Source organism: Python bivittatus, unplaced genomic scaffold (assembly GCF_059951505.1).
Source record: "Python bivittatus isolate LINGU-HERP-01145 unplaced genomic scaffold, Pbiv_v1 ctg000010_np1212, whole genome shotgun sequence".
In the NCBI taxonomy this organism is placed as follows: Eukaryota; Metazoa; Chordata; class Lepidosauria; order Squamata; family Pythonidae; genus Python; species Python bivittatus.
The window spans coordinates 2,267,439-2,282,271 of record NW_028277029.1 but is presented as its reverse complement, the minus strand read 5'-3'; the positions used below and the strand labels follow the sequence as shown (position 1 = coordinate 2,282,271).

At 41.4% G+C, this 14,833-nt stretch overlaps 1 protein-coding gene across 1 annotated transcript in view; it reads left to right on the top strand.

Annotated features, from left to right (window-relative positions):
- Positions 1–14,833, top strand: part of ETV6 (ETS variant transcription factor 6) — a 112,163-nt gene that overhangs the window by 24,038 nt on the left and 73,292 nt on the right. The gene's annotated exons all lie outside the window — the stretch shown is intronic.

Genomic DNA, 14,833 nt, shown 5'->3' with positions numbered 1-14,833 from the left:
CTCAACAGCGCAGTTAGAAGAAAACTCACAACACTGGTTTCATTACATGTCTAATATTCTCCTGCAAGTTTCAGTTAATTCCTTTAGCAAGGAGAACTGTAAACCAGTGTTTCTCAACCTTGGCAGCTTGAAGATGTGTGGACTTCAACTCCCAGAATTAAATATTTTTAATTATTAAAATAACAGATATTCTAAGTCTTGCCCAAAAGTTGCCTTGCTTTGAATGAAGCGGTGGTGTTGAACGCTCACACTTGCATTCTCAGACGCAACATATTCCCATTCACAGTAGCTGTTTAGGTATCTTAAGGGTCCTGAAAGCCTTACGTGATTTATGGAAACCTGGCTAATGGCCAAAGAATTGTGAATCCCTCAAACTATACTTGGCAGGTGCCAAGAGAATTGAGATGTACGCTTAGCGTGCAAGGGAGCATTTCATTAGGTGAAATTGAACTGTGGTTTGACTGTTTTAAATTAATGGAACATTATCCTATATTTAATGCCACATGTCTTTTCAATTTTAGCGGTTCAGATAATGGCATCGGGCCAGAGGGCTGTGATGGAGATCGTACTTAAAGGGAGGGAAAATAGACGTATCTATGGAACAAGAGGGCTCTACTGGGTTGGTACTTGACCATCAACCCTTTTTGAAATGTGTTGAGATCAGCGGTGTCTCAGTCTTCTTTGGTTACCTGTTTTTGAAAGCCCCTCTTTTTCAAAATCTTTTGAATGACCTCTCCTCATGGTTCGGATCTTCACTTATCAATTAGGCAAGTCGATGATTAATGTAACCATAGTGGGAGGAGAGCCGTGTTAGTCTATGGGGGTAAAAAAATGAGGAGCCGGGAAGGGCCTTTTCTGAGTAACACATTTTATTAAAAGTCAGAAGCTTTCATGAGCCAGTATCCACTCCTATGTGCAAACAAAGGCATAACTTGCATTTTCTGGGCTTGTGGCTGGCAGGCAGCTTGCAAAAAAAAAAAAAAAAGAGGAAAAAAATACAAAGGACGTTATAAAAAAATATAACTTCCAGAAATGGTGCATGGCTGTGGTGGCAGCATGGACGGTTTGTAAGGATAGAGAGATATGGTGAGATACAGCGAACGGTGCTGGTGTAAACCAGATTTAATTAGATGTTCTTCCTTTTTCTTATTTCTTCCTTTTAATTTCCTTTGCTTGCTCTGCGTCTCACTCTTTTTCTGCCCTTTGCATAATGTTGCTTACCCCCAAATAAAATAGCATCATGCTTACGTAGGTATCTAAGAAAACCTCTGGAGAAAAGTTTAGATGCTCACGCAGTCTTATCATCTGTTGCCTGGGTAACCCACGGGATTTCTTTGGAGAAACTGTAGAAATCTCTGGAGGAGCCTGATAGCACCTTTTCCGAGGACCCCCTTTGATGGAAAGGCAGAAGGTTTTGTGATCTGCAGCTCGCTTCATCAGATGCACAGAAGACGCTCCGTTGCAAGACAGCTGTTTTGGAACGACAAAACCACACCAGCGCTCTGGAGCGGAAGAATTCAGAACAGACATGCGTCAACGTCTCTTTAGGCTATCTCAGATGTTCTTAACAAACACAGTGGGTTTTTAACACATTAGAGTTGCTGACTGTAACCTGCACCAGATGATCAACCTGCTTTCAGCTTCCTTCCCTCGCCCCATCCTGATTTAAGCCCCGTATCGGTTCAGCCGCTCCGGGCCTCGGATAAAGGGAGCTACGCTCGCAAAGGCTGATGCTTTTCAGTAAAATGTGTTGGTTGGAAAAGGTGCTGTTGGACGCCTCCTGATAGCCCTAAAGCAGCTGCACCTTTTCCTGGGATTGGAAAAAGAACCATGGCTAGTTTTTCAGTGACTTTGGGGTGGTCGCAATTTAACAATTCAGAGGGGATGTTTATGCAAAACGTTGATCTTTTCCATCGTGTTTGTTCCAAGAGATACCCTGGGATAACAAAAATAAAGCAACATTCAAGCCCAAATCGTAAATAAAATTGAAATGTGGCCACTTATTAAGTCAGCTAAATCTGTATTCCTAACCAGTTGCATTGAGGGTGTTATTGACTGGATAAGTGAGGCTTTTCTGCATATCACCATTGGCCAAAGATTTAAATCCAAGCCTCTTTCCTCTCTCTCTGGAGATTTGGGTCAGCTAGCATCCACAGAAATATATGACTTTCCAGTTCTTAATTTAAGACGATAAGCTTAAAAGTATCTCTCTCGAGTTCCTAAATATTAGACTGAAATGGCAAAGTTTAGTTAAGGGAAAGAAAACATTTGGATTATAGTGAACTATTTTTCAAAATATTATATTTTGAGGCTAAAACCTTAAGAGGTTAGGTTAAGAGGGCTAAAAGATTTGGAAAAATTACTGTATACAATCAGAACATGATGGTTTCTAAAATATAATAATGAGGCAGAAGAGATGGAATAAAATGTGTGCGAATTAAATACAGATATAAATACTAAGAAAATATTTGAAAGAAGTAGGGCACTACTCTTTTTATAAAAACTTGTGGCATGGTGTAGTAGCTTTTACCAACTTGTATAAATAACAGATAATCACAAATCATAATTAAAAATACTTTTAGGAATGGAAAATCAAAACGACATTTTTACAGATGCTGGAAAGAATTGGAGAAGAATTAATTTAAGAAGGATTTTAGGATAATACATTTATTTGGCTCTGTTCACTTTCTGGAAGGGTTTTCCAGGCAATTTCTGTTCACTTCTTTATTTCACCAGCTGTTTTCCCATCTTCTGTGATTAGGTGTCCAAGACTGACAAAATTCTTGACATTCCGAAGAGAGGCATCATTGACCATTATTTCTATTTTTGGAGGTTCCCCCCCCCTCCCCCCTTGAGATTACCATCACTTTTTTTTTTTTTTTTTTACATTAACCTGTACTTTTTACTCGTTTTGGTTTTCTCAGTTAGAAGCTTCAAGTCCTCTTCTTTTTCTGCCAGGAGTTACAGCATCACCTGCACATCTTGGAGAATAGGTGATCCCAAATCCAGCAAGTAAATCTACCGAGCCAGACTTAGCTAATAGCGAACAAGTTGAAATTGGTTTAAATTGCAGAATCAAGGTGGTGCACGATTCCTTAACTTTCTGTTGTAGGTAGCTTTTAAAACCAGCATTGTAGACTTTTCTAAATTCAAAGCTTGGCAGAAATAGGTTAAGTTCTTCTTGCTCTGATAGGAAAGGAAAACGTGATGTGACCGTTCAAAGTGACCTCCTGTAGAACAGTTGCAAAGTAAAAATTGGCCCATGGCTTTATCTGACCATTTTGTAACAATGCCTCAATGAAAAGCTTGTTTACTTTTTCAGTCTCAGCCTCACCTGAAGGATGTAGTTGAATTATTGCAAGTCCCTAAATGGAAGTATTTACATCTAATATTTTAGAAGCGCTGTATCTTCACATGAGTAGGGACCCCACAACATTGCCTTCACCCTTTAAAGAACAGCTGTTGCAAGAGCCGAACCCTGGGGTAAAGGGTGCGTTCATCTCTTCCTCCACACAACGGCCAAGACCCAGAGACTCCTCAGAACCTCACCTTCTTCCCCATTTCAGCTCTTCAGTCCCATGAGTGACCTAAGCCCTCCCCAGAAAGTGAAATATCCCTGAGCTTGTTTCTCCTGGTGGGGTACTTTCAGAGAGACCACCTGTTACCCATCCCTGACAACTTCTGCTTAATATCTCTTGGTAGAGCCATTAGGTGAAAGAAGGTTTTCAAACATCAGAATCGATGTTTCTTTTGCTTCCTGGGATGCGGCGCGGTGTTTCGTGCGTTTCCACTTGTTTGGAGGTGTGATCTCAAGGCTAAATATCCATTTGCAAAGCTGTGATGAACCGCTACTGGCGTGGTGCTTTATTTCCATCAGGCACTTAACATGGGATAGCTGTGGGTCTCTCTGTTGGACAGTGAATTTTTTTCCTGGTTGACTTTTGATGGTGGTGTTGTGTATTCAGTAGTTCCACAGAAGTCTTTTAAACTATCTGATTTTGGGGGCTTGCACCTTGGTACTCTTACACATTGCAAGAGGAGTTTATTATATTTTTTAGAGTACAGTTCCATTATGTAGCACTCATAGTCATTTTCTTTGTATTAAAGGTGCTGATTAGAATATGACAATAGGGTACATCGTATAAGATAGCTTGATGGCCATGATGATGAAGTTATAAAATGAGAGAACATCAAGCAAACAGCTTGCAAAATTGAAATTTTAAATCCCTGAAATTAAAAAAAAAGTGACACACTCATTTCCCGACCCTACAAAATGCATGGCTGGATTCCCCAAAAGGATATCTTGAAAGTATGAGATCGTCAACGGTTCAATCAAACTATTTAATAATTGACAACCATTTTATATTTGTTCTTTGAGGAATGTTTAAGAAGCACCACAAGTCTAAAGTACTCCTATATTGAAATGAAAGTCTCATTCGGGATGTAAAATTTCTATGTTAGATTTGCAATAATACATCCAGAAATGCCAGTCAGACCTCAAATATTTATTGAAGTGCTAAGGGATGTGGGTTTCCTGCTTATAATTCATGTTCTCCTTTTTTTAAAAACAGAGCAAGTATCAGCCCTTTTCCTTCTGAAAAGATGGAAACTTCGAACTTCCTTGAACAGTGAAGTTGGGCACTGTTGAGTTTGGCAGAGAGGAGGCAGAACAGAGAGGAATCCAGGTTCACCTCTAGCAAGGGATCCCTTGCCTGGTTGATACTGGGTTGAATTTCACAGTTGGTGTTTTGCTTCAGACAGTAATTTCCCATCGGCATTAAGAAATATTGAGGCTTATTTGCTTTGTGTAGATGAGAGTCCAGGTATCGAGAGAGCTGCTGAAAAGCAATTCAACAGGTTCCGTTGGTATTGCACAAGCCAAATGAATGCCACACGGATTCACAGGTTGAGTGGCTTCGAGCTGGCAAAGACCTGTGAATCCTTGCAGCTTTAATTCTTAATAATATACAGTATATACAATCCTTGGGATGCTGTAAGAGCTTGCTGTGTTTTTCTAGAACTGTTTGTGCTGGTGGATCAATGCAAGAGCACGTTGTTGCAAGAGATTGCCTAAATCCAGTTATTCTGGTCCCTAGATTATAGTATTGTCGTACTTATTTATTATGCTTATATTCTGCTTTTCATTCAGGAACTCAAAGGGGTGTATACAGTGTCCCCACCTCTAGTAGGTTGAGTTGGAAGGGAATTTCTGGCCCCAAATCACCCAGGAAGGAACAGAATCTTGGAGAAATTTCGTTGGGTGCTGATTTTGTAGGCAAGGTCAGTGGCAGGCTAAAGTCTGGAACAAGAAGCTGGTGAATCGGTGCCTCCGGATCTTCAAGGAAGCTAATCTCTGGGCGAGTACTGCAGCTCAGGTGGAAGGAAAAGACCCACCAAACATTTCATCACCTTTTTTTGCCTCAAAAGAAGCAAAGGCCAGTGTTTAATTCTTCCTCCCTCTGGCAAATTTAAAATTGAGCTTCATAGAACAGGGGTAGTGCGACACATTCAGAGAACATCAGCGTTGTGAACTCTCCACTTTCAGTTGATGCCACTTCTTCCTCTCCCTCTCCCAGGACCTGGCGAGGGCTCTTGACCTGTTCATTGGGATGTCTGGATGCTTCTCCATGCCTTCTCCAGAAGGAGGGCATTAGCTGAAGGATGCCTTTCGCTCCCTAGGCAGATGGGACCGTTGCTCGTGGAATTGTGGTATCCCAGGATGGTGCCCACCTGGTGCTTATGATTGTGTTCCGTCCTAGGTTTCTTCCTGTGCTTCTTTCCATGCCTTCAGCAGCTAACCCCACAGTATTTGTAGCCCACAGATGCCTTTCCAGTGGCTTTCTGGCCTTCCTGTTACCAGAAAGAGGACCTCCCAGCATCTACCCCCATAGGAGCAAGGAAGTGACCTCCACACACCATCGTTGGCTTTTTCCTTCAGGAGCATTGAGTCTTCCAAAATTGCTACCTGAAGGCCATTTGTTTTAGGGGGCAACTTGACTGATTAAACAAGTTAACCAAGATTAACTGTTTGCATTTCTTTACAAAGCCAAAGATTCCACATCTGGCCAGGTTCTCCTGTTTAAAATAGAAGAATGATGATAAGGTGTTCAAGTGGTGTTCTTGGCAACTACTGTATATGGAAATGGTTTGTCTTATGTTTCCTTGTTCCCAGGATAGCCAGCAGACTTGGGAAGCTCAGTTAGTTCTCTGCCCAAATGCTAACCAGGATTGAGTCTGCTGACCTTCCAAGACCAGATAAAGATTGGGCAGGTGTTGTTACCTGCTGAGACTGCCCTTCCATACTGAAATAGTCAAATCAAATCCTGAGAAAATGCATGTATGTCCCAACAGTTGCCCTCTAGTCTGTGAATTGTCTCCTAGAGAGATCTAATGAAATGAACAAGATTAGGTGTTATTTTACATCTCTTAACCTGCATCAAGGTCATCGCTCTCCCCCAAATGAATTAAGATATAAAGAAAAAGCATTTTAAGTGAGGTCTGGCAGCAGGCAGACTAAGAATTAATGGAGTGGTCAGGCATTCCTGACCTAGTCAGGGAAACTACATTCCCCTTCCAAGTTGGGTGTTTCTCACTGACCCCAACCACCATCGGTCAAAAGAAGATTGATGGTTGCCACCAGACTTTCTCCAAGGATGGCTCCATTTCTGGCAAGGTTATGGAACTTCTTGTAAATTACAAGAAGTGGAATTTAAGTGTCGTCATAGCCCGGCCAGTTACACAGAGAACAGCTGTCTTGAATTTAATCTGTTGTCTTGGTGAAAAAATATTCTATCAAGGAACAAGAGGGTACAAATAGGATCCATTTTGCATGGAATTGGGACTTTTCCTTATGCAAAGTGAAACATTTATAAATCTGGTTAATAGGATTATGGAGGGGAGGGAAAGATGGAGTTCTGTTAAGTTTGCATTCTGTTAAATTCAGGGCATTGGGGATTAGGATGATAGCCTCCTAATTCTAGAATAAACATAATTATCTTTTGATGGTTCTGGATATTGTTGTTTCATGATGTGAAACTCTTCTGTGGGGAGCTGTTGAAGAGTAGAAGAGATGGAACAAAAAGTGATCGTATTATAGCTTTTGGGCAGAGATCAAAGTTGACCTCTGCAGAAGAACAGGACTCTTTATGGGTTATAAGCCACTGCATGAATTCCTCCCTTTCTGATTTGTTCCTCTGGTTCTTAACCCTTCTTGGCTTGGCTCTGAAGGAATCACCAGGGCCTAGCAGAATATTCCGTGTAAGGTTTATAGGTACATTAATTGCCTTCGAAGCCATTGAGATACTGAGCTCACTTCATGGGGCTAGAGAATTAGCCCTAGAAACCTTACCCTCCGTGCATTTGCAGTGAGAGATCAGTCATGCCCGGGTAAGGTGACCTTGAAGAAAGTTGGTCTGCTTTTCCTCCCTTTTATTATCTCATGAAGAACACCCTGTCTTTGGCGAACAAGTAAGGAGTCCATGTGGTTCCCTAGAAGACATGCTGGAAATAGTTATTCTAGGACCATACCTTACTTCCTTGACAATTTACAGTGAGCTATTTTTTTTTTTTGACCATAAAGAAGCTTTTTGCCTTAGGTGTCACTAAATACTTGGAATACTGTTGATGTCCTTTTCTCCTGACTTTTTTTGTAATCACAGGCCCAAATTAACAACAAAATGAAACAGGTCACAGAAAGCAGGAAATGCAGTCAGGGGCCGGGCTAGAAATCGGTGGTAAAAAACTGATAAAAGAGTCATCTCTTTTTTCTGTATTAGTATTCTCACAAAATAGTAATGCAAAGCTAAGCAGTAAAAAAAAAGGGGGGGGACTAACATTGAAAAAATAAAACCAAAATTAAATATATGGTAGCTTTATACACCGACACACATGGACAATAATGTGCAGTTTTTGTGCAATTTGCATTCTTAGCCAGGACTTGTTGTCCTACACAGTGTCGTAGCTGTTCCAAAAATTTAGCAGGCATTCAGTCACACCTTTATTGTTGCTATCAAGTAGAAGCCCCACTCCAGGGATCTTCCAGGGTACTCGACTAATACAGGAGAAATAAATCTATGCTTCATATCCCATTAGTAATAATGGAAGAAGAAGCCACCGATCTAAGACCCAGTGGCATCTTCCTCACCCTGGCACAGATGATTGCATAAGATGGGGTACCCTTGAAGTAGCCAACAAGCAAGAATTATGCCTGTGGAGTCCTTGGTGCTCTCTGTTGTTGGACTGCAAACGTTTCATTACCCGACCAGCTGACATCATCAGTGCTAGTGAGTGTGGGGCTTGCTTATATTTTTATAAGTGGTTTATATACAGTGGTTTGCCCTGCCAGAGTTGGTGGGGGTCTGGTTTTCTCCTTGGTGGTTCCTTGATTAGGGTATTGTTTTCTGCTTGGTTGTTTGTCTGGTGTTCATCCCTGCTTATCTGGGTGTTGGCTGCTGGAGGGGACATGTTCTGGTCTTTTCATTTCCTTCTTAGCTTTTGTATTGTCTCTTTTGAATGGTGTGTAAATGTGGTTTATCTCTATGTGCTGCTGATGGCTGATTTGTCTGAATACCAAGTTTCCAGGAATTCCTTCACGTTTTTTGGATTTAGCTTGGCCTAAGATGCTGACCGCTTCCCAGCTGAAACTGTAGTTAAGTCTGTCCACGTGTTGTGAGATTAAGGAGTTTTCATCGTGTCTTCTGAGTGCCAGTTGGTGTTCATGGATGCGCTCTGCTAGTCTTTGGCCTGTCTGTCCTACGCAGTGGTTGTTACAGTCCTTACACTGTGTGTTGTAGATGACTCCTGCTTTCTCTTCTTGGGCTACTGGGTCTTTTGGTTTGCTTAAGATGTTTTGGAGGGCTTGAGTCGGTTTGTGTGCTACGGAGATGCCATGTGGTTGTAGTAGTCTGTTGGTAGTTTCTGAGAAGTTTCTGATGTATGGCAGTGTGATCCTTTTCATAGCTTGTGTTGGTTGTGCTGTAGTGGGTTGAGTGGCCAGGCACTTTTTGGTAAAGTTGCGTGGATATCCGTTTTGTTGGAAGATGTTGTATAGGTGGTCTGTTTCCTTTTTTGGCTGTTCTGGGTTGCTGCAGTGCGTTTGTGCTCGTCTGAATTATAATCTAGCCTCCGAGAAGATGGCAACGTGCAATTTGGAAGTAGTCAAGTGATCTAAATTCCTAGCATAGCTTTTCTTGTTTAAAGAAAAAGAATCACCAGGAGGAGACAGAGGACAGTGGCTTTGTAGAATCTGGGGCAAAACCCTTTCCCAGTTCTGCTACTGGAGATTCTTTTAACTGGAGTCATCGTGGTATGCATGGGAATCGGCTATCTGGGGCACATGCTTTTCCCCTAAATTATGGCCTGGCTTTTAAGAGGAGAGGTTGCATTTTAAACATTGGACTACAAATTTCCTCCCACTGAAACTCCTGTATGGAGCAGTCTTATGGTGGGACGTGAAGAAAACCTATGGGAAGTGATAACAATACTTCCAGCACATGATATAGGCAACTTCTCATGTATTTAGAGCAGCCTCTTACAATTCCAGTTTCACAGCTTCTAGGAGTTTTCCCCGGTAAATAAACTTTATAATATCAATTTATTAAAATACCCAGTGCTGCAATTTTGCATAATGGTCAACAATAAACTACAAATGAATGTCTAATTTGTATTTGTATTCATACCTTGGAATACCTTCCAGATTGGAAGAGTATTATGGAGGTGTGGCTCTTCCTTGTTATGCGTCACATGCATGGGAGTGTGAAAGTACATTTGTGTTATGTAGTTTTAAGATACAACTTGGGTTGACTAATAGATGTTGCTATGAGAGTGATATGGATGCCTTCATAAAGCAGGAAAGATCCAGAGAAGAGGCAGTTGGGTGACCCCTCCAGGAGTAACATTTCAGGTATCTGAAACACAGTCTTTTTCCTTCCTCTCCTTCCCAACTTTCTAAATATTTTAGAAGAAAGTAATGGAAGATCTCAACAGGCTGGTGATCCGTCATCATGGGAGAACCTGTCCTACAGAAGTTTCCAGTGGAAGTCTAAAAGGCCAAGGATTGGATGGCAGTCCTTTGGCATGTCCAGTTCTTCAGTTTGATGCTGGAGAAAAGTCGAAGACGTTTTAGCATTTTTAGCTACTGTCGGCGCTCAAGACTTTTTGCCTCTTTCCCTCACAAGGACACAGAATTCTTTTGGGGTGATGGCTCCCCTTGTATTTTGAGTGGCATGACAGGAGCTGCATTTCAGAAAGGCAGCAGGGGCTGGCCAAAGAGATTTAATTAAAATGTAATTAATTGAAGTAAATGTGTATGTGTGAAAACATACATTAATTATTTTCTCCTTTCTGTCACATAATAGGAAGCCAAAATGCTGTAGTAGTTACAGTGACAGGCAAGGACTAGTGGAGATCCAAATTCAAGTTTTCCTTCGGATGTTAATTTTGTTTAATTAATCATTTATTGATGAACCAAGTGTTTCAACCCTATTTAATTAATATAGCAGTTGGAAGAATTTTAATGGAATTTTAAAAGAGTGGATGAGGCGTAGTGCACTTGAGCTGGTGAACCTCCATGGATTTCCCTTGCCTGCAGAATTTTTTCTTGATAGGAAACGAGGTGTGAGAAATTAGCAGGAGTGGTTGGGCCTTCAGATTTGGTCTGAAAAGTGGGTGGGGGGAAGCAAATTAGCTTCAAGAATTCACTGAGGTCAATAAAGAATCTTGGCTCCCTGTGTTCAGGAAATGAGATGTTAATCTTTTCCAAAGGCTGCTTTGCATAGGTCTATTCCAAAGCACTTGAGTATCCCCTTTGTTATTTACCATGCTTTATTTACCCTGAATAAGTTCACTGGACCCATAATAGATCTGTGACATGAAGAGCATCAAGGTAAATTGCAAGGGAGAAAAGCTCAGCCTGTATTTCTGTACCATACTTCCTTTTAGAAACTTTGCCTTGCAGGATCTACAAGGAGGTTGATCTGAACAAACCTTGTTGCAGCACCCGGGATGTTCTGTGTATACCAAACTCCTCTTCCTCCTAGCCCAGATACAGAGTCAGCTCTTCTGTTCCTTGATGGATGGGTTGCCTGTTTAATCGAAGATGAGGTTTAGCTGTTTCTGATGAAGTGGTCAGGGCTCAAACTCAGTCTGTAAGAAAGCTTTTGCAGAGCGCTCTGAAAAATCCATGCCAGTTGCAAAGAAGGAATTGAATTCTGGGAAAGGTTCTGTGGTGGTCTTACTTCATGCAGATTGCCTGCTTCAGTGGTCTTGATCTTTAACACTTTGGGGTCTCGGAGGGCCTGGCAACAAAACTTGAATGGGGTTATGTTAATCCTGGTAGGGTTTCCGTGAAACTGAGCTTGGAGACTCACATCAAATTAGTGCATTTTGCTTTTTAAAAAGATAAAGGCCAAAGTGTAGGTTGGATGGACTGAGGAAGATGACACTTGTCCTTCATTTTCTGGTGCTTTGTTCAGCCAGGCAGCTCTCATAGTTCTGCTCAGTTGAGAACCATGGACAGTGTGCTGTGGATGATATCTTTCCATCTGTAGCAAGACAGGGCAGAGCAGCACTGGTGAGGGCAGACTGCCCAACAACATAGCTTGTCCCATCTTTTGTTCTTCTCATTGAAGAAACCTGGGATTCCCTCAAACATGAGTTATCTCATGTCACTAATCAAACTGGTCTCCTGTGAGAATGGACCTAGTCTTCTGCACCTGACAAGCTCTTCTTTTTGGCAAACTTCCTAAACCACATAATGACTGATCACTTATTGCTTGGAACCTTCCCAGATTTGTGTGTGTGTGTGTGTGAAGGGGGGGGGGACACCTAGACTTTTTAATATCAGCAGCATGCCAGCTTTGGGGAGACCGTGCTATGGTGTAGGACATTTAATGAAAAATATGGCACAAGGGCAAATCCCCTTGTTCATTTACTTTCCTGCTCTTGAATAAAGTTTTGTGTGACTGAAGATTAAAGATCTCTCTCTGCCCAGCTTTCCTACATCTGTCCTACACATGTTTTCTGTTTAAGAGTTTTTGGCCTGAGAGATCTCCATTCTAGTGTCGAGGAGGTTCCTTGTGTGTGTGGGACTTGTGTTTGTTACAGATAAACAGGACAAGGAACAAGAGAAAAGATAGAGGCGATGAAGTGGCCTTGTAATTTATTGTACACAAACCAATGGTAATTTTCTAAATTCCTAGAGTTGTCTAGAATCATATGAATAGAAGGCAGCCAGATGTGGGTAAAGAATTACAATTAAACCCATCTGTAATCATTTGGTCATATTATGACTTGTTTTAGGGGTTCGGGCCAAAGTGCTAACATTGTCCTTTAAAAGCCCTAAATGGTTTGGGGGACCTGTTTAACTGAAGGGGCTTTTTCCCATATTTCTCTGTCTGATTGATGAAGCCACCTCTGGAGGATCTTCTCCAGGTGCCTCAGTATCTCAGTGGTGCAAGAGAAACATACAGGCACAGTCCTGAGTGGGTCTGAATGACTTTTGGGATGCTCTTGTAATTCCGATGTGATGACTTGATGGTGTCCTTAAGAGCAGGTCCCCAATAAAGAGGAAAGGAAATTATGAAGGATTTGCTCCTAGCTATATACATTTGTTTATGTCCAGTTAGGGCAGTGTTTCTCAACCTTGGCCACTTGAAGATGGGTGGACTCCAACTCCCAGAATTCCCCAGCCAGCATGGCTGGCTGGGGAATTCTGGGAGTTGAAGTCCACCCATCTTTCAAGTGGCCAAGGTTGAGAAGTACTGAGAAAAAGTCATATGGAAAGCTTATGAGCACAGCTTAGTGGCCAGTGTGGCAGATCTCTGTTAGATCTCCAGACACATTAAGAACTGCCCCATTCAACTACTTGAATGCATCAGGCTCTTCTCAGAGACAGTTTCATTTTTACACAGATTGAGGTAGTTCCAGCTTGACAGTTTTTCTCAGTTTCATAATTCAAGAGACGCCCAGGCCTTTTTCATTCCTACATGATGCACTCCAGCCAAGTGTCCAGTATGTAGAGTTTTCCATTTTGCCCAAACTAGGCAGTTACGATCATCAGTTTCATTACAAGCTAGAGTCTTAAACCACACCTTAAAAGTGCTTTAATATCCAGAGTTGCTCCCAAGTTAGAAAATCAATAAGGTGGCAACTTCCTCAATGCTTTAGTTTTTATTGTGTTAGTATGTTTGTTGCTGATTTTAATAAGGTGTTTATTTAGTGTATCTTAAATATGCTGTCAAGCGCTCTGAGAATGTTGGAAAAAGTGGGATTAAAATGTTGATTATTGAACTGCTGTGAAGAGTCTCAGGTAGTGCTGATGAAACCGAGCAAGTTTTAATGGAAGAGTTTGTACATGATTTATACAGTTGCATAGATTCAAAAATGGCATTGCACAGCAATGGAGATACAGGGATAGGGCATTTGGGGGGCAGGGGGGCACATCTGCAAAATGGTACACCCACGTTGTGATCACACGTGTGCAAAGGATCAGGGCTTTGATTGAGACGCCACAGCCACCACCTTGCCGATTTTGAAACCACCCGCGAAAACCCCTGTTTATAGAAACACTTATTCTAATTTATTGTCCCCTGCTTGAGTCCAGCAATGACTTTGGCTTGCTTTAGAAAGCAGTTGCTTAGAGGCGAACTGATTTATGTGTTGCCTTTTTGATAAGACTTGTAAAAAAAAAAAAAAATTTACTTACTCTGTAAGTAAAACTCTTAAGATTTACCTGGAGATGCTTAGCTGTAGAGGTTGGCAGTGTAGGGTCATTGTGATCAGGGCATTTTTGACACCCAGATGGTGCCCAAAGAACACCCCAATTCATTGCAATGTTTTTGTTTTTTTTTTAAATGGCAGCAATCTGACAAAATAGCTTATAAGGTTTCAGGCAAAGATATCAAAATTTTACAAGATAGTGAAATGATTCTGGTTTTTACTGTACTCCAATTTTCTCTTTGAAGTTAATTTTTGCTGGTAGGTAGCCTCCATTTCTGGATGACTGAATTTTTCTCCAAGGGTTTTTCATTGGACCTGCCAGTTTTCCACTTGGAAGTTTACATGGTGTAGCAACTGGGTTACCATGTTGTATTCGCCGAAAGGTCTGTTTCGTTTGATCCTAGTGTGATGTGTGAACCTGGCCAATTGTGGTTAAAACAAGCACTTAATGTGCTCTACAGGCCAGATCAGTTTCTCAGCTAAATGGATTTCTTAAAACTGTGTCACTAAAACCGGGCTTTTTCCAAATTTGGGGGCTGCATTTGGTTTTTGACCGGCATGTTGGGGAGAGGGGGGAAGGTGCTCTCTAAAATATTGGGTGTAGCCAGAAGAAACCTCAGTTTAATTCCATCTCATTTGTATACGAAGTGAATTAAAAGAAAATGTAGTGAATAATATGATTCTCCAGTTATTTATTTAATATTTTTCTTCTTTTGCTTTTAGTAGTACATTTTGATGGTCATGTTTGGAAATCTCTGAGGGCCATAGGCTATGTTCTTCTCTACTAAATGATAGTTTATCCTGATGAGAATGATCTGGAAATAATGAGTTACATTGTTTCAGTTACAGTTAACTTCTAATCATAGATTTATTACAAAATCTGGATCAATTTAGATTGCAATTTGAGGAAGGAAGATCTCTCCATTCTATTACATAAACAGATCTCCCTCCCTCCTTCCCTCCCTCCCTCCCTCCCTCCCTCCCTCCCTCCCTCCCTCCCTCCCTCCCTCCTTCCTTCCTTCCTTCCTTCCTTCCTTCCTTCCTTCCTTCCTTCCTTCCTTCCTTCCTTCCTTCCTTCCTTCCTTCCTTCCTTCCTTCCTTCCTGGCAATAATTTAC